The 27117-nt window shown below is 38.9% G+C and overlaps 2 long non-coding RNA genes across 3 annotated transcripts in view; one reads left to right on the forward strand and one right to left on the reverse strand.

Moving 5' to 3' along the window:
• Positions 1-27117, forward strand: part of LOC105498722 (uncharacterized) — a 46525-nt gene that overhangs the window by 9794 nt on the left and 9614 nt on the right. The gene's annotated exons all lie outside the window — the stretch shown is intronic.
• The window catches only part of LOC112422985 (uncharacterized), a 182123-nt gene that overhangs the window by 9233 nt on the left and 145773 nt on the right, over positions 1-27117 (reverse strand). Inside the window, exons 8-9 of the long non-coding RNA XR_011612419.1 lie at positions 16985-17076; positions 12525-12596 (exon numbers count right to left, since the gene is read on the reverse strand). This is a non-coding gene — a long non-coding RNA (uncharacterized lncRNA). The remainder of the gene's footprint in view (positions 1-12524; positions 12597-16984; positions 17077-27117) is intronic.

Raw genomic sequence — 27117 nt, forward strand, 5'->3', positions numbered from 1 at the left:
ATGTTGGTGTGCTGCACCCATCAACTCGTCAGCACCCATCAACTCGTCATTTACATCAGGTATAACTCCCAATGCAATCCCTCCCCCCTCCCCCCTCCCCATGATAGGCCCCAGTGTGTGATGTTTCCCTTCCTGAGTCCAAGTGATCTCATTGTTCAGTTCCCACCTATGAGTGAGAACATGCGGTGTTTGGTTTTCTGTTCTTGCAATAGTTTGCTAAGAATGATGGTTTCCAGCTGCATCCATGTCCCTACAAAGGACACAAACTCATCCTTTTTGATGGCTGCATAGTATTCCATGGTGTATATGTGCCACATTTTCTTAATCCAATCTGTCACTGATGGACATTTGGGTTGATTCCAAGTCTTTGCTATTGTGAATAGTGCCGCAATAAACATACGTGTGCATGTGTCTTTATAGCAGCATGATTTATAATCCTTTGGGTATATACCCAGTAATGGGATGGCTGGGTCATATGGTACATCTAGTTCTAGATCCTTGAGGAGTCGCCATACTGTTTTCCATAATGGTTGAACTAGTTTACAATCCCACCAACAGTGTAAAAGTGTTCCTATTTCTCCACATCCTCTCCAGTACCTGTTGTTTCCTGACTTTTTAATGATCGCCATTCTAACTGGTGTGAGATGGTATCTCATTGTGGTTTTGATTTGCATTTCTCTGATGGCCAGTGATGATGAGCATTTTTTCATGCGTCTGTTGGCTGTATGAATGTCTTCTTTTGAGAAATGTCTGTTCATATCCTTTGCCCACTTTTTGATGGGGTTGTTTGTTTTTTTCTTGTAAATTTGTTTGAGTTCTTTGTAGGTTCTGGATATTAGCCCTTTGTCAGATGAGTAGATTGCAAAAATTTTCTCCCATTCTGTAGGTTGCCTGTTCACTCTGATGGTAGTTTCTTTTGCTGTGCAGAAGCTCTTTAGTTTAATTAGATCCCATTTGTCAATTTTGGCTTTTGCTGCCGTTGCTTTTGGTGTTTTAGACATGAAGTCTTTGCCCATGCCTATGTCCTGAATGGTACTACCTAGGTTTTCCTCTAGGGTTTTTATGGTATTAGGTCTAACATTTAAGTCTCTAATCCATCTTGAATTAATTTTCGTATAAGGAGTAAGGAAAGGATCCAGTTTCAGCTTTCTACTAATGGCTAGCCAATTTTCCCAGCACCATTTATTAAATAGGGAATCCTTTCCCCATTTCTTGTTTCTCTCAGGTTTGTCAAAGATCAGATGGCTGTAGATGTGTGGTATTATTTCTGAGGACTCTGTTCTGTTCCATATCCTTTCAATTTCTTTATTCACCTACATTGATACTAACAGAATCATTTTACCTGATGTCTCAGCTTATGACTTTATTTTACTATTTTATAAAGTTTTAATTTCATTTACTCCATTGATCTCTAGTAGACAGGTTTTTAAAACCAACTCTTATCTTATGAAGAGTTCTGTCACATTCCTCTAGGGACTAATTATACTTCTTCTGAATGCTCCTTTGGCTTACATAATTAATTCTAATTCTCTGAAGTTTTAACTCTCTTGCTTGTATTTCCTGTACTTTCTATTGGTTTTCCTAAAATGTGTGTGATTCTTGATCACATGCTCACCTGTGCATTTAATATTGTTGGGGTGTGTGTGTGTTAGTAAGGATGGCACAAGGCACTCCCTATTTCTTTTACCATTGGAATATGACCATTGAATTCAACAGTCCTGAGTTTGAACCATGACTCTGCTAATGTTTTTTAAAAGTATATAAATTACTATAACTTTTTTGGAAGGCAATTCAGAAAATGAAAATAAATTGTTGTTAGGCTTAAAGTGAGCCCATAAGGATAACAAGGTTAATTACTATAATTCATTAATTTGAACTTACATTAATTTTCCGTTATATGGAAATATGGAGTAGAAAATATCAATTACTGGAAAAATTCAGAAGAGAATTTATTATATAAGTCCTGGAAAAGTATTAATTTTCTGTCAGTAGAGATAAAGTGATTAAGTAAAATAATCACCAAACATATTCTGGAAAGCTGGATCTCATAAAATGGAGATAAAACAGGAAGTGGGAACTGCTAAAATTGTGGAATATTTTGTTTCAGTGATGGCAGGAGTGAAGTGAAACAGGAATTCAGTGGTACTTATGCCAAGAGGGGTTAAGATTTTAGTAAAGGCAACACCACACATAAATCTCTCCTATTATTCCTGGCAACAAGGGGATCTCTACAAGCAATTAGGATTTTAATACGAAAAACTGACATGTAAATTAAACAGTCATTTGTAGGAGAAACTTTTTTGGAGAAAGACCTGGGGAGGGATTTGGAAGGGGTTTATGTCTTTTACAGAAGGTCTGAGGGAAAGAATTGAAATCCTGTTTCTAAGGGTTAATGAGAGGGTGCACACCTGTCAGGTGTTTGGTGCAACTCATACCCGTTGCTTGAACAGCATAGTTGTGTTTCACTGTGGTATGATCTGTTTACTGGCTGGAAGGAATCAGGTCCTGAGAAATGAGAGTGCTCACTCTTCTGGTTGTCTACATACGTTGTCTTGAGTAAGGTACACTTGAAACAACCCACTGTATGCATTTCTCTTCCTCCCCATTCCTTGCCATTGGGTTTTGAGAGAAGAAAAGGAATGGAATATAAAGAGAAAATTCCACTGTAGAAACCAAAAGTTACATAATACTCCTCAATCTATAGGCAAGAATTTAGAAGTGATCTTTCTTTTACAAACAATACTTTCTTGGCCATATGTACCAAATATTAACGTTTTCCCAAGCTATGTAATCATGCCCAAAAACTTCAAAACACTGCTTCATTGATATTGGTCCTATTTTTGTTACAGAACAAATGGCACACTCTTGAAATTGAATAATGAGTTCTATAAGCATTCTGGTTAGAAATCTGTGGATTTTGTATGTAACCATTTTCACAGCTTACATCACAGTTTACCCTTGGGAAGTCTGCTTTATAAAAGACCGCTAGAAGCATATTTCAGTATTCATAGTTACCAAGTCGCTTCCCAAATGATGCTTAGAGCATCTCTATGGATATGCAAGTTATTGCCAAAAAATATGTATGGTGGTAGGACCTTTTGTAGAGATGAGCAACTGGATAGTGATGACTTCAAGCCCATAAGGCTACCTTCTGGAATCCCTTCCTTATCTTCCCTTCTATTGGCCTTGTTGTTTTGGGCCTGAGCCATTGTCATGGCTACCTGATGTTTTCTCATCTACTCTCAGTCTTCTAGATTAATCAGTTTCTATCATGTGAGTCTGTTCTCAGCAACCTTCAATAGTTCCCCAGTGCCTACAAAATAAAAATCAAACCTTTTGGCTTAGCATCAAAGTTGATGCAGAAACCCCTGTTTCCTAAAATACATCTCTATGCCATCACAGCTTCCATTCAGCTTTTTCCTCCAGGTGCTTTATAGTATTCGCCCTCCTTGTTTTTCCTGGTTCAATTTATTTGAGTGGAACACTCTAGTGAAACTACTGCATCCATAGAAATTCTACCCATACTTTCAACCTATACCTTTTCCTCTAATCACGTAGACAGTTGTCATCTCTCTTAATCTCTTCTAACATTTGTCCGTGTAATACCTAGAAGGAATTTAAAATAGTGTCTAGCATATAATAGGTGCTTATTACTAAAATGATCATAAACAGCCCTGTTCTATACTTATTTTCTACTTTTCTCCCTTTATGGTTGTATGTTTTCAAGGACAGCTACCATCTCTAACTCATTTTTGAACAAGTACAGTACCTAATCCAATGGCTCCTCACCGTAATCCTTAATAAAGATTTGTTGAACAACTTAAGTGGTGACATTTACTAGTCAGTGGCAATTGTTTATAGATTTCTTCACTGACACAAATGGAAAAACATGTACAGAAGAGCTAGCTGTTCATCAAACACATAGATATGGCATTGCTATTGGCAACTAAGATTGCACAAGTTCGTTGGCTGGATCATCATAAGCTTTCTTCATGGCTGAGTCTTGGTTATTCATATCTCACTCAGCTTCTGACTTTTTCAGTATCAATGCTGTTCTCATTCTTTACATTTGATGCCACTGTTTCCCTGAAACCCCCAAAATGGTCTTGGTTCCTCCCAATAAGGATTTTGGAAACCAATTTTGCCACATTTTTCACGGCTTCAACATTCTATGGCCTTTCAACATTCTCTAATCCCTTTTTTCCAAATTCTACTCCCTCCAGAGGACTAGCTTCAGTCCACCAGAGGTGAGACCCAGGGAATTGATAAACTTGTTAGAAACTTTTCTTTGTGTATTTCTCAAAGAATGTTATACTTGGCTTTATGTTTTTTGTGGAAATATAAGGGAAATCAATGTGTAAGATAAGTTACAAATTCTAAGTCCAGAGTTATACAAATCAATGGCATTATTTTAAAATTATGCCATTAAATATATTCCTTGGTGACATATCCCTTTAGCACCTAACAATAGGTATCCTTAACAAGAAACACATTTACAAAGAATACAATTTTTACCTTGCAATGAAATTCTCTATTTAGTCTATCTTATATTGCTAGACTTGGGCTTTACACTGGCATTAGTCAAGGCAGTAACAATAATTACAGAAACTGAGCAAAAAAAAAAAAAAAAAAAAAAGAAAAAAAAAGAATCCTTTTCTAAGCTAGATGAATGGGAGAAAGTCTAAACCTCTGACAGAAAGATTTTACCGTATGTGAAAATCCCTCTTACTGGGTCACCATTCCTCAAAGGAGGGCTTGCTGAAAATAAGAAATTCACAGCTATCCTGCTGACATGGAGAGAAAGAAAACTTTAAAGCAAACCTTGGAGAAATGATTTTTAAAGTAGTAGAGTTGAGGCTTGACCCAGTAATAGATTTTGAAAGGGTGTTTGGTATCTCTGTGGTAAGTCAGGCTGTCCAACAGACAAGGCTCCGAACCCGAATACAACAAAGCTGGAGGCGCCTTAACAGCGATATTGATTGACTATAAACAAAGACAGGAGAAAGTAACCAGGATAGCGGAGAAAAATGTATTTGGGGAAAAAGGTTATTATCCTCCTTCGGGATGACTAATACCACAGCCAGAGAAATTCATTTTACAACAAATATTTTTTGAGATCCTACAATGTGCCAGGCACTGGATAAAAGACACATTTCTAACCCTCAAGGCATTTGTAGGCTAGTTTATGTGTTTTAGGGAGGTTGGTGGAAGCAGGGAAGAATCCATGGCCTATACACAAAAATCAAACCTGCCACTTTAACATTATCAGTAACCCACACTCTATTGAATTGCTCTGAAACAAGAACTATACCACACAGAAAGATTCTCATTTTGTTTCTGCCACAAAGTAGCTGGGCAACATAGAGCGGTTACTTCACTTTTCTGAGCCTTTATTTCCTGTTGGCCACATATGGGGCAGGCTGAGGAGGGTTGATGGGAGGGAGACAGCAAACAAAGATGAGTTCTAAATCTGCTTCCCATTCTAAAATGTAAATTTGGTTGGAAATTTGTATACAATACAATATTAGAATGTGATCCCTAATGATCTCTGTGAACAGAATACAAACTTTGCAAGAATGTGTTTTTTTGTTTTTTGTTTTTTTTTGAGTCAGAGTCTCACTCTGTTGTCCAGGCTGGAGTGCAGTGGCACAATCTCAGCTCGCTGCAACCCCTGCCTCCCAGGATCAAGTGATCCTCCTGCCTCAGCCTCCCGAGTAGCTGGGACTACTACACGTGGGCACCACCACACCCCGCTAACTTTTGTACTTTTAGTAGAGACAATGTTTCGCCATGTTGACCAGACTGGTCACAAACTCCTGACCTCAAGTAATCCACCTGCCTCAGCCTCCCAAAGTGCTGGGATTACAGGCATGAGCCATGGTGCCCTCCCAAGAATCAATTTTTACCAGACCTGTTGGTTGAGTTATTCAAGACAGGTAGGGGTTTTGAAACAGTGCCATTTTTCTTATCATCAGCATGCTTCCTTCCCCCTAGCTTCAAATTTCTGTTTCTGAGATATGCAGAAAGCTTCATAAACAATAAGATGAGTGACCCAGCATCAGTCAGGGGAAAAACGTGGAGCTGGGAGAGGCCCCTTTTCTTTTGCTCCTGGATGCATACTTTCCAAAGAATGGGAGTTAATGGGTTACTTTGGAATCATCCAATGTGGAGTGACTCCACCCGATAGAATACTTCATAGTGGCTGAGAAATCAACATTTCTCTTGATCTATGTGTATAGTTGCCTTCCAGCCTTGAAATGGTCTTCTGTCCAATCTGCTGCAGCTACAGTATTCCCTAAGTAGCAGACTGTGTGAACTTCAACACTGAAAGTGGAAAAACCAAACGCAAAAAATCTAGTCTCACCCACCATCTTAAAGAGGCAACCATATACATGGCAGACACCTGGGACTTCACAGTCACTCCTCAATGAAAAAATGTTTAAGCATCTAGTGTAAGGCAGACAGATTTCCACAACTGAAGTGGTGGCAGTTTAAAAAGAAAAAGACAACTTGATCTTGCAGTCTAATGGGTGAGAGAGGCAGTACACACATGAAAAATACAATAAAAAAGGAACTTCAGAGAGCAGCAAGTGCTATTACAATCACAGCTCCACCCTGAATCTGGCGTGGCTGTGGCAATTGCTTCTATGTAAGCTTTAACCAGCTTCATACAAGTAGAGCTTGCTGGGGCCTCACTGTGGGCCTACGCTATAGACCCCCAATGCCCTACCTAGAGCTACTCAGCTTGGACCCCTGTGGCAACCCACTAGGCACTGATTCATGGAACTGCCACCCTTGAGCAATGAGTAATGGAAACCTGGGTGATGGAAGATAAATGTGATTCCCAGGACATCTCCATAAAGAAAAGTTCTAAGATGCATTTCCTTAGGCACCTCAGAAGGTTCCACCAAAATGAAAATGCCTTCTTGTATTTGCTTTCCTTCCCTACTTCACTCTCCTGCCCCTCACACTGGCTCCTCGGAACCATTTGCAAATAAAATACCTTCCTGCAGGCTTTGCTTTAGGGAGATACCAGGCTACTAGCACCATACAAAATCCTTGTGCATCTGCGGCGTTGCCCAGCGATGTATTCAATCTGGCAGTGCAGAATATACTCAGGGGTGAGGGAAGGTGCAGCGAGGGAGCTGGAGCAACAGACTCCGGGATTGTTTTGCAAGTACGAGATTTCTTTGAAGCTGGGTGCTTTATATTTAAAATCCATGTGAATTTTGCCTTTTTCTTCACAATATTTCCATGTATGTGTTAATATGAAAATATTAGCTTTGCAACACCTCCATAATGACTGGAGACCTACAACAGCTGACTGGCTGGCCTCGCTGCTCCCAGCATTGTCCCCATCGAAGTCACGCTTCCTCTCATTCTAATATGCAAATTTGCTCAAGTATCAAATAATTCCTGGCTGAAAACTTTTAAAGGGACTGACCTGACCCTTGGATGAAGTTCTGATGAAGTTCAAACTCCTTAACATGATTTACAAGGTCTTGTATAATTTGGCCCAGGCGTATTTTCCCGGTCATTTGCTATCCTCTCCTTGACATTTATCATCCAGCCATAATGAATTTCTTTTAATCTCTTTGACTCTCCATGTTCTCTTGCCTCCAGGCATTTGCTCATTCTGTTGAATCAGCCTGCAGTCCTCACCCCACTGCTGTGCAACCTGCCCTTGCACCCCTTCTTCAGTCCTCAGCTGCCTCCTGGAAAGATGGTACCCTGTTTTTGTCTGGGTGAGGAGCCTATCTGTGAGCTCTTGTCACATTCTCATCTTCTGTCACAGCACATGTTTTACCCTTTTGTTCTTGCCTCTTATTAGTCTGGGTCACCAATGGAACAGAAGCATGGGGCAACAGGTCCTGCCATTGATTCCTTTTGTCTAGCGCCTTGTGCAAGTACTAGGAGCAAAGGTAGATTGTAAAGTTAGGGTCCTTAGAGTCACTAAGTTCAAATAGTTTTTCTAATACCTACTTGCTTGCAACTCTTTTAAGATTTTTTAGTGTTTTCATCTGTATATAGTGGGAAATAATATCCTGATTTTAGAATGATTAGAAATAAATAATTCATGCAATTTAGCACAATGACCCATAGAAAGCACTTAATAAATGACAGCTACTATGACTGTAATTATATCCTAATAATTTTTATTTTTACTATATTAATAGGTATTCAACATATAAGTATAAAATGATTGAATAAAGGCAAAGCAACAGAAAATATGTGATACTTTCTCTCATTTGTTAAAGGGCAAATCATTACTTATTCAGAGAAAGGGTCTTGCTCTGACACACAGGCTGCAGTGCAGTGGCACCCTCATAACTCACTGTAGCCTCAAACTCCTGGGATCAAGCGATCCTTTCATTTCAGTCGCCTGAGTAGCTAGGACTACAGGTATGCACCACTATATCTGGCTAATTTTTAAAATTTTTTGCAGCGACAGGGTCTTGCAATGTTGCCCGGGCTGGTCTCAAACTCCTGGCCTCAAGTGTTCCTCCTCATTTATCCTCCCAAAGTGCTGTGATTACAGGCCTGAGTCACCACACCCAGCCAAAGTAGTTTTTCAGTGTCTATTGATTTCTTTTAAAACAGAGTTAACTGACTAAGCTAATGATACATATAAGATTCAGCAGCATCCAGGAAAATTTTCTTCACTGCTCTGATGTCACAAATGCATATACATATATGGATATGACTGGCATTAGTTTTTTCAGGTTTTTAATAACCAGATAATTAGGATGATAGCAAAAGAGAATGTGGTAGGTACAACAAGGCCCCTCTCTCTCCCCTATAAAAATGTCTACATTCTAATCACTGGCACCTGTGAATCTGTTATCTTACATGGTAAGAGAAACTTTATGGCTGGGATTAAATTATAGATCTTGAAGTGATTATGCTGTATTATCTAGGTGGGCCCCATATAATCACAAAGGTCTTCATAAGAGGCAGGCGGGAGGATCAGAGTCAGAGAGAAATGGTGTGTGGTGATGGAAGCAGGGACCAAAAAGGCTGTATGACCTGGGGTCAGTCAAAGAATGAGAACAGCCTCCAGAAACCAGAGGAGGGAAGGAACAGATTCTCCCCAGAGCCTCCAGAAGGAGACAGTCCTGTCAACATCTGATTTTAGCTCTTTAAGACTAAGTTAGGACTCTGACCTCCAGAACTCAAAGTAATAAATTTGCATTGTTTGAAGCTATTGTTTACTGTTTGTGGTAATTTGTTACAGCAGTAATAGGAAACAAATATAGATTTGAACTATACAGAATACTGACTACAAAGCGATTTAGCTCAGTATATTGAAGATTTTTGAGGATGGAGAGATTGACAAGCATAAATTTATACTGAAGAGACAGTCGTTTTTTACGTAAAATGAGTTGAAGACATTCTGGAGATATAATTCCATCTTTTGCTGGCCATTTAAAGAAACAGGAGGTGCTGACCTTTTCTTATTCCAAACTCCAGAATACATTAATATACATTAGGGTCTGTGATATGGTTTGGCTGTGTCCCCACCCAAGTCTCAACTTGAATTGTAGCTCCCATAATCCCCACGTGTCATGGGAGGTAATTGAATCATGGGGACAGGTTTTTCCCGTGTGACAGTGGTGATAGTGAATAAGTCTCATGAGATCTGATGTTTTTGTAAGTGGGAGTTCCCTCGCACATGCTCTCTTGCCCGTTCCCACATAAGATGTGCCTTTGCTCCTCCTTTGCCTTCCACCATGATTGTGAGGGCTCCTTGGCCTTGTGAAACTATGAGTCCATTAAACCTTTTTTTTCTTTTAAATTACCCAGCCTCAGATATTTCTTCATAGCAGTATGCGAATAGATTAATACAGGCTGTAATCATGCTGTTTTAAATATTGTGGCTCTGTAATGTATTTTAATATATGATAGAATAAACCTTAACTCATATTTGTCCTTTCAGAAAGCTTCTGGCTACTGCGTATTTATTCATCCAGGTTAATTTAGAAATATTCTTGTCATTCCAAAATAATAGTATTTTTAATTTTACTTCAGTTTCAGTTGAAATTGGAGGATTTTTAGTAAATATAAGCATCACATCTTAATTTTATTAAGACTTATTAATTATGAATTATGCATATATACACATTTAGCCAACTCTTCCTATATGTGTCTCATTAGCATTATCTTTTCCTCAGAATGGTTCTGCATTTTTAGCATTTGATTTGTTTCTAGATATTTTGTTTCTGTTCTTATGAATGGAAGCTTTTCTTCTGTTGTCACATTGTTTTTTCATCACATTTTGTTGTCAAAAGGTCTCATGTTTGATCTCTTCTTTCTCTACTTTGAGTTCCCATCTGGTATGTAGAGTCTGTGTTTTATTTCCATGAGAAATGCATTTGTTGTTCATAATTTTCTTTTGTTTTCTGGGATAGATCTTCTTTTGCAGTACATTCTTCAGCTTTCTCTTGTGTACTATATTTCTTTCTGTTTTGCCTTTTTATTTCTAAAGAAATTTGGCCTTCAGTGCTTATTCCAATTTAAAAAATAACTGCTTATCTATTTCTGATGGGTGGAATTCTGAGCATTTTATTTGCCCTCTAATAATGTATGGTGTTTTCCTTGACTTCTCTCCTAGATTTTATATCCCATTGCTATCTTTCCTTTACAATAAAATTTAAGAAACCACCTAGGTCTGTTTCCCCTCAGTTCTTCTGCAGCTTGGGAAGGGCAGGGATGCAGTAGAATAGCAGGTCTTGGCAGCTGCAATTGGGAATGCAGACTTTTTTCCCCCAAATGGGTAGCCTAGTATAAAAATCTTTCTTCTATGATAATTAGATTCAGGAAGGCATGTGGACATTTCCTATCACAGCTCTAACTACTGAGGATATCCATATGCATGCACCATTGGTTACCATCCCAACCAATTGCATATCATGTTACCATCCCAACCAATTGCAGAAGACCCTTGGCACCTGGTTTTTAACCACATGTCTTCACATGACAAAGTAACAGTATTTTCCAATTTTTTACAGATTTCGTTGTTTTTTTTTTTTTTTTTTTTGCCTGACTTATATTTTTCTCACAAAAATACATTTGTGTTATTGCATGTATGGAATTGAATGGATAATACAAAACCTTGTTGAGATGCAGACTCTGCAAAATTTGTTAGCTGCTTTCACTAGTAAAATGGCATTCATACAAACTAGCACCTTGGTCTATGCCAATTTAATTTCTTGCTGCAGCAAAATTACCAGTCACTCTATGTCTTGCACCTTCTACACCAATAATCTACATTGTGAATGCTAAAATGGTGAATGTTGAAGGTCTACTGTATTCACTCTAGCTTTCTAGACTTTGAAATTGCATAAGTAGATAAGATGTTCCATGATAAGCCCTGTAATGATGCTAATTCAGATCATTTTGTAGATAGAAAAGAGTTTTTAAAGTAAATTTTATGATTTAAGGTAAAATCATTATGTATGCAGAGATAGCTATCATATAAATAGAAGATGGCCTTTCCAAGAAATTTCTATTCATAAAATAGACTCCCTTTTCCATAGAATTGTGAGGAAAATATCTGAAATATGGTTTAAGAATCCAGAGACTAAATAGAAATGGAGAAAGACAAGACAGGGGAAGTTAGAGAAGATTTAGACTATTCAGTTTTATATGGTAGTACTTAAGTTTTTCTGTTCACAGGCCTGAGGAAACCATTCTTTCCTGATGTCTCAACCACTTAGATTTGCACATGGAGCTAAAATAGGCCTAGCAGGGAGATTGTAAAGGTCATTGAAAGAGAAAGCCTTTGGAATTCAGCTTACTGCACAGGACCAGTGCTTAACTGATTTCCTGTGTCACAAGGAACAAGTTTTGAAATACCACATCTAAAGGAAATAAAATTATTCCTGGAGGAGATTTTTCATTGTCTCTCTTGGAAATGACACTTCACTTATTATAGAACATATTGAAATAAGTATGTGAGCAAAATTCCTACAAAGAAATAGTCAACAGGATAGGACAGGCAGACACTCAGTAAAGTCCTCTGAAACATTCAGTGAGAAAGTAAGCTTGAAGAAGACCATTGAACTTTAGAGGAGCAACCAACTAGTTATCACATCCTTTGCAATATGGAGAAGTGCACCCCAAACCGTGGTACTATCTTACACTTTGTCCTGCGCTAACTCTAATCCCACTCACTGCTTCCCATGTCCTCATGTCCCTTCATCATGTAATGCAATAAAAACACATCTCATTCACCACAAATGAAGAAATCCTCTATAAACCTAAGAGAAAGTGATGATTATAAGGTCTTGTACATTTATTTCAAAGCATTCTGTTTCATTGCAGGATACCTCATTGCTGGAAGAGAAATTATTACGTATCAGCAGGTGCAATTTTATTTGGATATAATATCCTTGACTAAGTAGATGGTTGCAGTTTTCTGACATACCAACCTGACAGCTGCTTCTATGACCTTTAGTTATCTCTGTGCAGTCAACAGTAATGCTATTTATTTGACTCACGGCATTTCCCATGGTTGTGCTCACCATTGACACATGTGTCTAGATAGAGGTCTTCTTCCACATCAAAAGGAAACGATGGATCTTGAAGGAAACATTCTTGAGTTGACATGTAAACAAGTAATTTGATTTGGGGGAGAGAAATAATTTTAATTTATTGTCATTTTGAATCTGTATCACCCTGGTGAAAATGATAACAAGGCATAATAAAGCTTTTCAAAAATACCTATGGCTATATAGAGATTATGCAGCAGAATGTCCTTGCCTTTAATGATAAAGTGTACTATATTAATATGGTTTTATACATATATATACATGTGTACACATGTATATACATGCACATGCTTATATTTATGCATATAAAGAATGCACATATGAAGGAAAAATATAAAAATATTAACAATTATGATTGTTACGCCTAAATATAAATATGTAAAGTTACTTGTATATTTGCTTCAATTTTTGAATACTTAATTTTTTCATATTTAAAAAAATTAAAAATACTGATACCTATATACAAATTTCAAGGCACATACAATTTATGTTCGAGTTTTTTCCCCTTATGTAAGGCCAAGGGCTGTAGAATGAAAGATACGTATTAAATACCCAGAAAGACACCCAGCAAGGCAGTTTGATTTTGGAAAGAGGCTGCAGCGTGGCATGGCAGGACTCAGGATCTTGAAACAGCAGTCAAGCACACATCCTTCCTTTCTTGTCTTCATGCTTCCTGGTTCCGTCTGCTGCCTGCTTCTCTGCAGTCATAGCCAATAACATGCTTGGGATAGAATCGGAACTCTTTTCAACTGGAGTCTCCCATATGTTCATTATAGAAAATGTGTTTGCATTTTCACTGCAACACACCGCATATACTGACACTGCCTGACTGTGAATTCCTAGCTGGGAGAGAAGAGGGACTGGCAGATGAAGTGAAAGAAAGTTGGTGAGACATAGAATTCTAGCCCAAGAGTTTCAGAGTTTCACAGGACTTTGAAGCTCTTCTGTTTGGCATAGTTCTCCTTACAGAATGCATGGGTTATTGTTTTTTGTTTTTTTGTTTTTTTTTTCCCCTTAGGGCCCTTTTTCACGTGGATATGCCTATAATTTCTTCAGCTATGTTAACAAATAAACTTTCTCAGCATGAGAACCTATGTGAGACAAATATGTCTAATTTCAGGTTAGTTGAAGTCTTTCTTTAAAGTGATTTTCTTTTCTCCAGCCACAACTCTATTGATTAGTATTTCACGGATGCCTGTAGATTCAGTGTCACTGTCATATTCTGATTTAATTCTATGTTATGTAGATGAATGACTGGATGAGAGATGAATGAATGGGTGGATAGATAGATGGATGGGAGGATGGACAGATGTGGGAAAGGGAGGTAGAGAAAGAGAGAGGTAGGTAACTCTATTTTTTCTCTTACTTTTAGCTGGTCTTAGAGTCTACTATTACAGAACAAATGAAGAAGGTCTAGCATACAAAAAAAAAGGAGTAAACTTTATTTACTGAATCCGTATTTTTGTGCTGTTTCCAACAGACAGCTGTTAGGAGCTTTGTAGCACCTGTCTTCATAAAGACCATGACCTCTAAGGTTTCTAACCTCTACTAAAATGGGCTAAGTCTGCCGTATTATGACCAAATTTGTTTTGTTATGGATTACTTGAGATTTTCAACTGCCCATTGTATTAGTTCGCTAGGGCTGCCATAAAAAAGTACCACAAACTGGGTGGTTTAAAACAACAGAAATGTGTTCTCTCACAATTTGGAAAAGTAGAAGTCTGAAATCAAGGTCTCAGCAGGGTCCTCTTCCCTCTGTAGATTCTATAGAGGAATTGTCCTTTGCCTCTTCCTAGCTGCTGGTGGTTGCCAGAAATCCTTTGTGCTCTCTGATTTGCAGATTCTTTGCTCTGATTTCTGATTTCATTTTCACATGACCATCTTCCCTCAGTGTCTACCTCTGTGTCTTCATATGGCCTTTTTTTTTTTTTTTTTTTTTCCATATGTAGTCTCACCCTGTCGCCCAGGGTGGAATGCAATGGCGCTATTTTGGCTCACTGCAACCTCTGCCTCTTGGATTTAAACGATTCTCCTGCCTCAGCCTCCCAAGTAGCTGGGATTACAGGCGCCCGCCACCATGCCCAGCTAATTTTTTGTAGTTTTAGTAGAGACAAGGTTTCACCATTTTGGCCAGGCTGGTCTCGAACTCCTGACCTCATGATCCACCCACCTCAGCCTCCCAAAGTGCTGGGATTACAAGTGTGAGCCACCACACCCAACCCATATGGCCTTTTTATAAAGGCACCAATCACTGGATTTAGGGTTTACCCTAATACATTATGATTTTATGTTATCTGCATTTGCGAAGCCCCTATTTCCAAATAAGGTCACATTCTTAAGTTCTGAGTGAGCAAGAATTTTGGAGAGACACTATTTAACCTCCTACACACACCAAGAAATAAATATATCTTTTGGGGATATGGGTTTCTATTTTGAAAAATTCAGAGTAAATGCTCTTGTACTTAAGATTTTTAAAATATATACATATATATGTGTGTGTATATATATATATATAAAATTTCCCTTTTTTCTCAGTGAAGAAGATATTTCCTTTATTTCTTCTCATCTTGTCATTCTACAGATTGAATTTCTAAATTTTATTTTAGTTGTGAAAGATGTAGACTGTTTCCAAGAGTAGTCTATTAATTCTGATTGTTCCTTCAGTAATAAAATGTATGATTTGATTCACATGACACTGCTTATAATTTATGGGGTCAGTTTCACCCCCATACCCTCCTGCATGAATGCTGGAAATAAGCCACCCCAGATTCTGGTGGTAGATATTAGCTGTACTCTGCAACCTCACGCCTCCCTGCATCTCTTCTCACTGTTCCTTCCACTTGCAATGGAAGTCATTATTATCAAAATCCCACTCATTCTTCAATAACCCAGCTAAAAGTCTTCTCTCCCCAGTTTTCTCTTTCCTACCCTATCTTCCCCGAGACAGATTTAATCTCTCTGTCCTCTACCCTTGTATCAAAGAAGTCCTTTTTGACCTCAGTTTCTTCGGTGTTAGCTCTAGCACCGCTGTTCTCTACCTAAGCGGCTTTAGAGAATTTACTTAGCCTTTCTTGGGCCTTGGTAAATTAGAGATAATCATATATACTTCTATGTAAATTGCTTAACAGAATGTGTGACACAAGGTAAGAAGTCAATAAATCTTAGTTCTCCTTTGTAGTCATTTTCCTCTTTGTCCTGTGGTTATTTGTGAACAAATGTGCATGCCTCACTAGACAGGGAACTATTGGAAGCCAGGGGCTGTGCTTTATCTGTCTTAGCATGCCATATGCCATCAAGTACATGCTTGTTATGTAGCTGTGCTAGGTATACTTTTGCAGATTCGATAGAGAAAGGAGCCTTTTTAGATTTTGTCTGAATTCTTAACTAGTATGACAAGCTTTCTCTTGTTTTCTAATGGAGTTCTGGTAGAAACTTTTTCTTCTGCAGAATTCATGTGAGACACTTGCATCAAACATTTTGTGTATTTTTTAATAAACAAAATTTATTTAAAGTAGTCTAAACTAATTATAATACCAACACAGATATATTTTTATTTCTTAGACAATATCTTCTAGGCATACATAATATTTCATTTTGATTTCTCATCTTAATAAGAACTATGCAATATTTTTGCTACTCTTCCAGATTTACAGAATATAAAACAAAGCTCAGAGAAGCTAAACCAGCTATGGATGTGGAAGGCCAGTGTTACAACATGGGACAAAGCTCTAAAGATCTTAATCTTTCTTCTCTGCCTTCTTTCTTTTTTGTAATAACATTACAGAAAAATCGAGAACTAGGGGTAGTTATCTACTATAATTTTAACTCCTCATCACAATTGCTGTCTCCATTTTGCATATTGTGTTCTAGTCTTCTCCACAGCCTGTCAGTTGGATAACAGTTGATAGCAGGGTACACCTGTATATCTACAATTGATAGCAGGGTACCATTCTGTGACGTGCTTGCTTCACCATACCCTGTACTTTTTATTTTTTATTATTATTATTTTTTGAAATGGAGTCACGCTGTGTCGCCCAGTCTGGAGTGCAGTGGCGCGATCTCGGCTCACTGCAAGCTCCGTCTCCCAGGTTCACGCCATTCTCCTGCCTCCGTCTCCCGAGTAGCTGGGACTACAGGCACCCACCACCACGCCCGGCTATTTTTTTTTTTTTTTTTAGTACAGACAGGGTTTCACCGTGTTAGCCAGGATGGTCTCGACCTCCTGACCTCTTGATCCGCCTGCCTCGGCCTCCCAAAGTGTTGGGATTACAGGCATGAGCCCCTGCACCTGGCCCATACCCAGTACTTTTTACTAGTTATTTGTTCTATACCATGTACCCATTATCACTGCGTTTCTTTTGCTCTGAGTGACAAGTAAAACAGGTGGTCATTCAAATAAAGACCTTTGTTGTGGGTGTGTTGTTCATACTCACTGTGTATTGACCTAGTGTAGATTTTGTTTTTTCCTTTCAGAAAAGGAGAATTCAGAGGGAAACTCAGGCAAGTCGCAAAGGAGAGCATGGCCCTAGATGAAGACAAGATGAGTTTGCTCTGAGTTCAGAAGGGATAGTTTCCTATTGTTGTCTGAATAATATTATCACCTCTTAAACACTCCTAGGTTTTACTTTCTACAGGGAAACTAACACAAAATAAAACTACCACGTATCTGCATTGCACAAACACATACCTCCTTCACAGAGGGAGAGAAAGAGAGAATTACAATTTCAACAAAACTTTAAAAAGTAGAAACCACTGAATCTGTTGGGTTACCTCTATTCTAAATTAAATTAAATCTGAACGAAAATTATTTGACTCCCAAAGGGAAGAGAAAATTTTAATTTCTGTGGCAAGGAATTACTGAATTATTATTTTGTGACATATTTACTACTATGAAAAATAAATAAGGAAGATTGAGTGTTCTATGCATTTTTTCCTTTATCCAAGTCAAGAGCTTGGTTAGACCTTTGATTCGAGGGCAGCTGAACAGTCTAAATCAGATGTTTGAGGACAGACCCTTTTCAAGTCTTGATAAAAGCGTACGTTCATGGAAGACATTGTCCCAGGAGGTCCAGAGAGAGAGGGGGAGAGCTGTTTGGAGGTGACTGTGGGAAGAGAAGAATAGTGAGTGAGATCCAGTGGATGAGGAGGGAGGAACCGGGAGGAAAGGGGACAGGAAAGGAGGTGGGAGAGAGGGGGAAGGAAAAGAGAAGTCTTTGTGTTTATGGTTCTCTTTTCTTTTGACAGCTCCCGTTGCTGAAGATCACTAAAAGATCATTCTTTTGACCCTGAGTGTGTTTGTGGTTCTATAGAGATCATCTTAGCCCCCGACGCTCAGGAACTTCTGGTGGACACTCTCCTTTGCATCAGGAATGTGCCTTAAAGCTGAGCTCTTGTCCTACCCCTGGCTCCTGTCCTCTGGAGGTGCACCCATACCCCAACCATGCTGCTTTTGGGAACACAATTGAGCTATTGCTTGTCCTCCAGCGTTTCTATCTTTAACTGTTTATCCACAATTCCAAGAAAATAATGAAAGTCACATTCCACAGCCTATTACTTTTTTTTCTTTTTTTTTTTGAGATGGAGTCTCGCTCTGTCACCAGGCTGGAGTGCAGTGGCGCAATCTTGGCTTACCACAACCTCCACCTTCTGGGTTCAAGCAATTCCCCTGCCTCAGCCTCCCGAGTAGCTGGGATTACAGGCACGTGCCACCACATCCAGCTAATTTTTGTATTTTTAGTAGAGATTGGGTTTCACCACGTTGGCCAGGATGGTCTCGATCTCCTGACCTCGTGATCCGCCCGCCTCGGACTCCCAAAGTGCTGGGATTACAGGCGTGAGCCACCATGCCCAGCCAGTGTATTATATATTTTTATTTACATATACATATTAAATTCAACTTGATTAGTTTTTGACAATTGTGAACTCATGATAAATTTAATCAGTGCAGAAAATGACAAAGCATAGAGTAAGAAATTTACCAATAATCCAACCTCTTGGTAATTACCATGTTTAATGTTAAGTGACTATCATCCTCAATATGTCCCCATACAATTTTAGAGAAAGAGAACAGGAGGAGAGACAGAGTTTTGCAAAAAATAAGTTCACATAGTAGTGAATATGTCACAAAATAATAATTCAGTAATTACTTGCCATATGATTCTAGAGAAAGATGAACAAGAGGAGAGACAAGAGTTTTGCAAATATAAGGTTATTCTATATGTAGTATTTTAAAAAATAATTTCTATTAAATTTAATTTTCCTAAAATATAATGGAAGAAAAAAACCCAGTTAAAAGTGTGTTAAGGCTGGGTGCAGTGGCTGACGCCTGTAATCCCAGCACTTCCGGAGGCTGAGGCAGGCGAATCACTTGAGGTCAGGAGTTTGAGACCAAGCTGGCCAACATGGCAACATCCCGTCTCTGCTAAGAATACCAAAATTAGCCAGGCATGGTGGTGCACGCTTGTAATTCCAGCTAGTCAGGAGGCTGAGGCAGGGGAATGGCTTGAACCTAGGAGGTGGAAGTTGCAGTGAACCGAGATCGTGCCACTGCACTTCAGCCTAGGTGATAGGGTGAGACTTCATCTCCAAAAAATAAAAAAATTAAATTAAATTAAAAAAAAATCAAAGTGGGTTAAATTCTCAAAAATATTTTTATCACTATAAATATGAGTTCCCAAAAACATCTCTATAAGATTAAGAAAAGTAATTATCAAAAACAGTGAGGATGGAATCATATGAATTTTTAAATTTTTTGTTTTTAGACAGGTTAAAGATTAGTTCTGCAAATGAAAAATTGGGAACTTAGCACATACATCCTACATCTTATTTTTCTCTCCCTTCTTTCTTACTTCATCATTCCGTATTTTCTCTTTGTCAAAGTTAAAAACATTTATTTCCTTTTATGTGACTATAATATTCATAATTGTTCATATTTCCAATACTTTTGCAACCACGATTCTTTCCCAGTCATGCACAACCACCAGGTCAGCATTCTCCCCCCACAGCTTAATTGAGATATAATCCACAGACTGTAGAGTTCAGTGACTTTTAACATATTTACAGAATTATGCAACTGTCACCACTATTTAACTAAAATATTTTTATCATCCCACAAAGGGGCCAGGCACGGTGGCTCACACCTATAACAGCACTTTGGGAGGACAAGGCTGGAGGATGCCTGGAGGCCAGGAGTTTAAGATCAGTCTGGGCAACATAGCAAGACTCCATCTCTACAAAAAATTAAAAAAAAAAAAAATTAGCCGGGCTTAGTGGCATGCATCTGTGCTCCCAGCCACTTGGGAGGATGAGGTGGAAGGATCACTCGAGCCCAGGAGATTGAGGCTGCAATGAGCCATGATAGTGCCACTGTACTCCAGCCTTGGCAACAGAGTAAGATCCTGTCTCTAAAAAACTCCCCCTCCAAGAAACAAAAACAAAATCCAGAAAACAAAAATCCCAAAAAGGAACCTCGTACCCTTTAGCAATCACTCCCTATCCTGCCCCTTCTCCCATCCCTAGGCACCAGCTATTCTCCTTTCTGTAGATTAGTGGGGAAGTGGGAAAGTGGGAAGAGAAAGGAAGAGACTCAGCACAGATGTCTTATCAAGAAAGTTCCACCATGAGTGACAAAGAACCAAATTCCTCCAGGAGAAGTCCGGAATCCAGTTTAAAATGCACCCTCAATCAGTCAAGTGACAAAGAAGCCGGATTAAACATTTAAACACCAACTTTTGTCATTCAATGAGGCCAGCGCCTGGGGGTTTTCCTCCCTGGTCTTTGAGGCCTGTGGTGCAAGGGCACAGTGACATTCCCTGGTTAAGGAAAAGCCTAAGGGAATGAAGATGCAGATGGGCCATTGAGAGGTATCTCCCACAGGCACTGAGATTCACAGACAGTGTGAATATCCAGAGGCTGATTCTCCCACTGTTTCCCTATATAAAAGTTATTATTAATATTTCTCCTTGTTCCCTCTTTACCTTATTCTTGAAATCTTAGACTTTGGTATTGTTTACCAGGCTATTCTTTCCTTCTGTCCTGTAATACTGCCAAGCATCCTTGAAAATGGCGGTTCTGACTTGATCTTTACCTTCAGTCTGGATGTGCTCTCATTATAACCAGCTGAAATTCTTTCTTTCTATTACATGGTTATGTTTTTCCATGGTTGATTGTCACTTTTTCTTTTACAACCATTTTTATTGGTTATTCCAGTGAATTTCTTAAAAAATGATTTGCAAGCCAGAATGCACGATACCATTTTCTCCAGAAGTTCTTAAAAGTAGTTTTACCTCGGCCTTAATTACTCAGTACTACCAAGATCATTTGCAAGAATATGTAGAATGATATAAATCGAAGAAGTGTTTCAAAAAGCCAGATGCACTCTTCTGTGTGTCAATATTGTCAAACAGAAATACAACATAGGCCACACATCTTGTTTTTTTTTTTATTTTCTTTTTTAGAGACAGGGTCTTGCTATGTCACCCAGGCTAACGTGCAGTGTTGTGATCATAGCTCACAGCAGCCTCAAACTCCCAAGGTCAAGCAATCCTCTTACCTCACCTTCCCAAATATCTGGAACTACAGGTCCACACCACTACATCTGGCCAATTAAAAAAAAAAAAAAAAGCTGGGCACGGTGGCTCACACCTGTAATCCCAGCTCTTTGGGAGGCCAACGCGGGTGGATCATGAGGTCAGGAGAGTGAGACCATCCTGGCTAACATGGTGAAACCCTGTCTCTACTAAAAAATACAAAAAAGTAGCTGGGCGTGGTGGCGGGCGCCTGTAGTCCCAGCTACTCAGGAGACTGAGGCAGAATGGTGTGAACCCAGGAGGTGGAGCTTGCAGTGAGCCAAGATCGCGCCACTGCGCTCTAGCCTGGGCGACAGAGCAAGACTCCACCTCAAAAAAAAAAAAAAAAGTTAGAGATGGGGTCTTGCTGTGTTGCCCAAGTTGGTTTTGAACTCTTGCCCTTAAGTAATCCTCCTGCCTCAGCCTGGCAAGTAGCAGGCACAAGCCAGCACACCTGGCTTACATATGTAATTTTAATTCTCTAGGAGTCACAATTTAAAAAAATTAAAAACAGGTGAAATTAATTTTAGTAATATATTTTATCTCACCCAATATATCAAAAATACTATTTCAACATGTAATTGATTTAAAAAATTAGTAATGAGATAGTTTATATTATTTTTGTCAACTAAGTCTTCAGTATCAAGTGTTTTAAGTTTACAGAAAATTTCCACTCAGTCTTGCCACCTTTTAATAACCACATGCGTCTGTCTAGTGGGTATTATATTGGACTGCACAGCTCGATGTAACAGAAATCTGCATTTTTAGCTCTTAAAGTTACTTTGTAATTGTTCCTAATCTGATTATCACACTTTAAAATGAGAGAAAAAGTATTTAGAGGGGTTCAGCGATGAGTCCAATAATGCAAAGCCAGTTAACTGAAATCTGGGAGTCCGGGACTAATATTATACAGGTCTCTTCAACCTTGGATTAGTATCTTTTCCAAATTTGCTTCTCTGTGTGGTAATTACGGCCAGTTGCCTGCCACATATCCATTTTCTCCTTCCTTTTTTTTTTTTTTTTTTTTTGAGACGGAGTCTCGCTCTGTTGCCCAAGCTGGAGTTCAGCGGCCAGATCTCGGCTCACTGCAAGCTCCGCCTCCCGGGTTCACGCCATTCTCCTGCCTCAGCCTCCCGAGTAGCTGGGACTACAGGCGCCCGCCACCACGCCCAGCTAATTTTTTTGTATTTTTTAGTAGAGACGGGGTTTCACCGTGTTAGCCAGGATGGTCTCAATCTCCTAACCTCGTGATCCGCCCACCTCGGCCTCCCAAAGTGCTGGGATTACAGGCGCGAGCCACCGCGCCCAGTCTTCTCCTTCTTTTTAATAACTAAATCATAATACTAGGGGGGAAAGGCAGTAAGATGCTCCGCCAAAAACCTATACTTCCCAGATTCCCTTGTTCACAGGGCTGTTCATGAGACATAGTCTGGGCAATGAGTTAAAAGGAGAAATAAGGAGATTGTAGGGTAACCTTAGCTTTTCCGCAATAATACCTCAACTCTGTCTATTGTTCTTTATTGTTCTCTTCTTCCACCTGCTGGGAATGCAAAGAAGAGACTGGAAGTGAGGTCACAATCACATGCCACACTTTTTGAATGATGGATACCAAAGATGGAAGGAGTGTATTGACGTCATCATGGAGTTGGCGCATCAGCCATAAACTGTACACTTGTTATTCTGTAGGAAGCATAAGCTTTTGTATGATAAAGCTTCTGTAGTTTCATGCCAGATTGTAACTCTTGAATGATATTCTCATTTCAAACGTCATTATATCATTTCAAGATCAACAGGCTTTTCCTCACTGGGTGTGGTTAAAATGTAAAAATCAGCTAAACACTGACCATGCTCACTAGGCTAATATTTATTAGCAAGTAAGCCAAATACAGGAACAAACATTTTTAAAAGAAAGACGTATTATTTCACCTTCACAATATAGTCTTGCAAAGAATTTTTAAAAACTCTTTACATTGCTGTACAGTTACTAGAACAAAATATGTTTATGTCATCACTGTAGTATGACATTATTTTCATCCACATCAACACCTATTGAAATGGCTAAAGAGCTGACTTCTGAGTTGATGATGTACTAGGAGTTATGAGATCCTGGTTCTTTTCATGCTTCTGTCACAAACAAACTGTCTTTGTGCAATTATACTAGCTTCTCTGTAACTCAGTTTCCTCACCTGTAAAGCGAAAGATTAAAGTAGTGGAATTCTAAGTTACTTTGCAGCTTTAGCATTCTATGAATCTATGGAAGCAGTTCTTCCAGAAGACAGGATTCACAGCCCAATTTCATTTGATGTTTGGCCTTTGGGTCTGTGCTAGTTTAAATCGTTACATTAAATTTTTGGCAGTGATAATACTTGAACATCCACCATTTGCAACTCTGACAACATTCCTTCTGCTACAGAACCTACTCTTTTAGAAGACTCAACTTATTCAGTACTGCATAAAGCACCTTCATAAAATTTCAAGTGAAAAGGATTTCAAGGAAATCAGATTTAGTACCTATGTTCTTTCTCAAAGGTTCTGGGAAATCATTTTCAGTGAGCTAAGAAAACAGAGACTATTCATATAATTTAACATTGCATGTGTGTGTGCTTTAAAATACTCGTCTTATTTCTTTTGTTCTACTTACTATTAGGCGTTATTAAAAATCCTAGCTTTTTTCATTTGCTCTTAAAAAAAAAAACAAAAAACTCCGAGAGTCTCTTTCCAACTCTGAAAACTCTTGGCTAAATACGGGTGCTATTTTCAACTTATAGTAACTGGCAACCTTACATTTTGTAAAGTTCAGGAAGAGCAGAAACTCAGCTTCCAAATATGCCACTCTGTCAGCAGGTTTGAATGAACAGGAAGCAGACAATGGAAGGCAAATGTCTGGAACCCAAATGTTTCTTTCCTGTAGAGAAGAAGACTCAAATGAAGACTAGCTTCTAAATCTCATCTTTCAGCTGATTCGGTAGGGGTGGATGGTACCCAGTTCTAGCCATTCTTCTTCTATCCAGAAAAGTAACATCTTTTATTAAGCCTCTTAAGTACTACTTATTTTAATGCTACGGCTATCAGAAAGCATTTATTCTATCTCACAATATGCCTGCAAACCATGGTTCCAAGGAGGCAGTATTGCCTACTGGTTAAAAGTGCAAGGATAGTAGGAAAACAGATCTGTCATGTTGAGAAAACATTCACCCTTTACTAAGCCTTATTTTTCTAATCTGTCAAGTGAGGACAATAATAGTCTCTACCTCACAGGATTATTGTGATGACTATGTAAAATACTACATGTAAAGCATACACTCTTGGTACATGATCATTATTCAATAACTATATGTTAGTATTATTATTTCCATTACCATTATTGTTTGAAGTAGTAATAATATTCATAGCACTACTATTTCTCAAAATAGTTTCCCTTGATAATACCACTAAACATTTACTTCCTCTCTACTATTATATAAACTAGGTAGATTTCTAGAGTCATCCCAATCAACTTAATGTTTTTATTGGTTTCCTGAAATAGTTCATAGAGGATTCTTGAGAGTGGGCATACAACTATATACATCATTGTATTTTCAATGCATATTGCAATACTGAATATATAAATGTTTATTGAAAAAAAATCACATTTGGGTGACCAGAAATAGAAAGGCTTTCTGGTATTTTTACTGTATTTCATAAAATCTATTGATTCTAATTGTCACACAATTGTAAATGAGGCTCTTTCATTGCCTGAGAGCTGAGGCAAAAATCTCTAAATTGAGAATAGTACATGCCAAGTACCTTCTCATTCTAAAGAGAACCACTAAAAATCTGAAATATGTCCTTGCAGTATTCATTAAAGCAGCAAATCTGGTCCTGCGTCCATTACGCCCATCCCCTCCAAGTCTCTGTCAGAGACACATACTGAGAATTTGGGGGAACGGAGTCAGGAAACTAGGGCACAAGTACTCCCAGGTGGAGGAGGGTCCACCTCTCTAAGTAAGCCAGGGAGACGTCCGCAGGAGAACTGCCTGTAGAGATGGGGGTTGGCAAGAAGGTAATGTTAGTGTCTCATTTTTTGATGAGCATCTGCTTCTAGAGTGGACTTGCTGGGCTTTCTCTGTCCTATGCGAGACAAAGAGAGAGAGGAAAAAAAGTAATTGGAGATAAGATGAAGGGTGAAATGAGAGCGAAGAAGAGGAGTAGACTCCACCGTCACCTTCTTATGAGACACGACCTGAGAGTTTCCCATGAGCTCAAGGGACCTCTAGCAAAGATCCCACCTGGAGCCATCTTGTCGATGCCCCCCTCAGGAGGACTCCAACCGTAAGAATTGAGTACAGGGAGTTTCTCAGCGATGTGAAGCTGAAGAGGGCATCTGAGGAGATGAGCTGTAAAACGTATTCACAAGAGGGACGTGTGAAGGGAGTGACCATTCCGAAGAACCCAGACAGCTGCCCATAGGAGAAGAATGCTGTCCCAAAGATGGTGCCCAGTGAGTGAAGAGACATTGGCTTTTCTCTTGAGTTCTCCTCTCTAATCCCTGCCTTCAGAGGGGTGGGCAGAAAGGAGAGGGAGAAGTTGAGCAGCCAAATGGTATCAAAGAGACAAGCCCTGAACTGGATAAAAACTGAAAATTTTGAGACTGGATCAAAGCTTTTTCCTATTTCAGTATTAAAAATTCCAAGATGAGACTGTTCTTATACCAAAAGCTATCGGTTCTTTATAGAACCTATGCCAAGTGTTATCAAGGGCTACAAAAAGGAAGTTCAAAAGAGCAAACCAGGAGGCCGTGATGAAAGAAAAAAATACATCTGTTTCCTATGCAGTCAAAGCTATTTATTACACCAATTACACTCATAACCCTGTAAGGGAGAGAAGAAGGGAGAGACATATGAAGATGGCTAGTGGGCAGGCCAGTCAGACAAGCTCAGCTGTTAATTCACCCTATGCCATTCCAAGTGAGCTGGCAGAAGTAGGGATTCTGAAGCGGAACTTCGGACTCTGGGCCAAGTGTTCCTTCCATTGCACTGCACCACCTCCCCATAATAAGGGCTTCCATTTTTTATTGCACTTTAAAATTAACAAAGCACTTGGGTGAACCACTGCCTTGCCAAGAATGTTTAGTCTGAAGAAAATTCTGTTAAACAAGGTGTCAAAACAACCATTAAAGATGCTTCTAAGAGCATTATCTTAGCTCTGCAGGGAGTCAGCACAATGCAGAGAAAATACAAGATTGAGAATCCAAAGGCTCCCGTTCGTTCTGGTTGTAGCATAACAAGGAGCTTTAAGAAAGGAGCGTGGCATTTGGCATCAGATTGAGATTCAAATTCTAGCTCTGCTGTTTAGCAGCTGTGCGACCTAAGGCACAATTCTTAACCTCTTTAATCCTCGATTTCTTCATGCATAAAATAGGAAAATGCCACCTACTTACCAGGATTGCTGAAAGGAATAATGAGATAATATCAAAGCCTGGGAATGTGTCTGGAACTCAACAGGGGTCCAATAAATACGAGTTTTATCGAATCACCTATCAGTACATTTTCTGCTCTGCCGATCTAAGAGAACTCTGGTGTTGATGAAATTCAACAATATGTATGAGAAAAACTCTTTACAGTGAGTTACTTTAAAATACGTATTTTTCTTGTTCTCTTCCTGGGTGATATCTCTCTTTCAACTATGGGAGCACAGAATCAATGTGAGATGGGAAAATTCCTTGTTGTCTTTTTGAAAGCAAATTCCAATCTCTTAAAACCAGTTTTCTCTACAGTTCTCACTACAGTTACTTTTACTAGTACTTTTAGATACATATCATTTTTCACAATCATAAAAGAGATACATATGCGTTACAGGAGATGTGAAAAATATTATGAAGTATTTCCTTTCAGTTATTTCTAGACAAGAATATTTTTAAGAATTGGGTTTATTATGTATATACAGTTTAATAATAGGAGTTTTTGATTAAACATTTGATACTGGGTTGAATGTATTTGAGTCAGTAAACAATAAAAAGA

Source organism: Macaca nemestrina, chromosome 14, assembly GCF_043159975.1.
Source record: "Macaca nemestrina isolate mMacNem1 chromosome 14, mMacNem.hap1, whole genome shotgun sequence".
Taxonomy (NCBI): domain Eukaryota; kingdom Metazoa; phylum Chordata; class Mammalia; order Primates; family Cercopithecidae; genus Macaca; species Macaca nemestrina.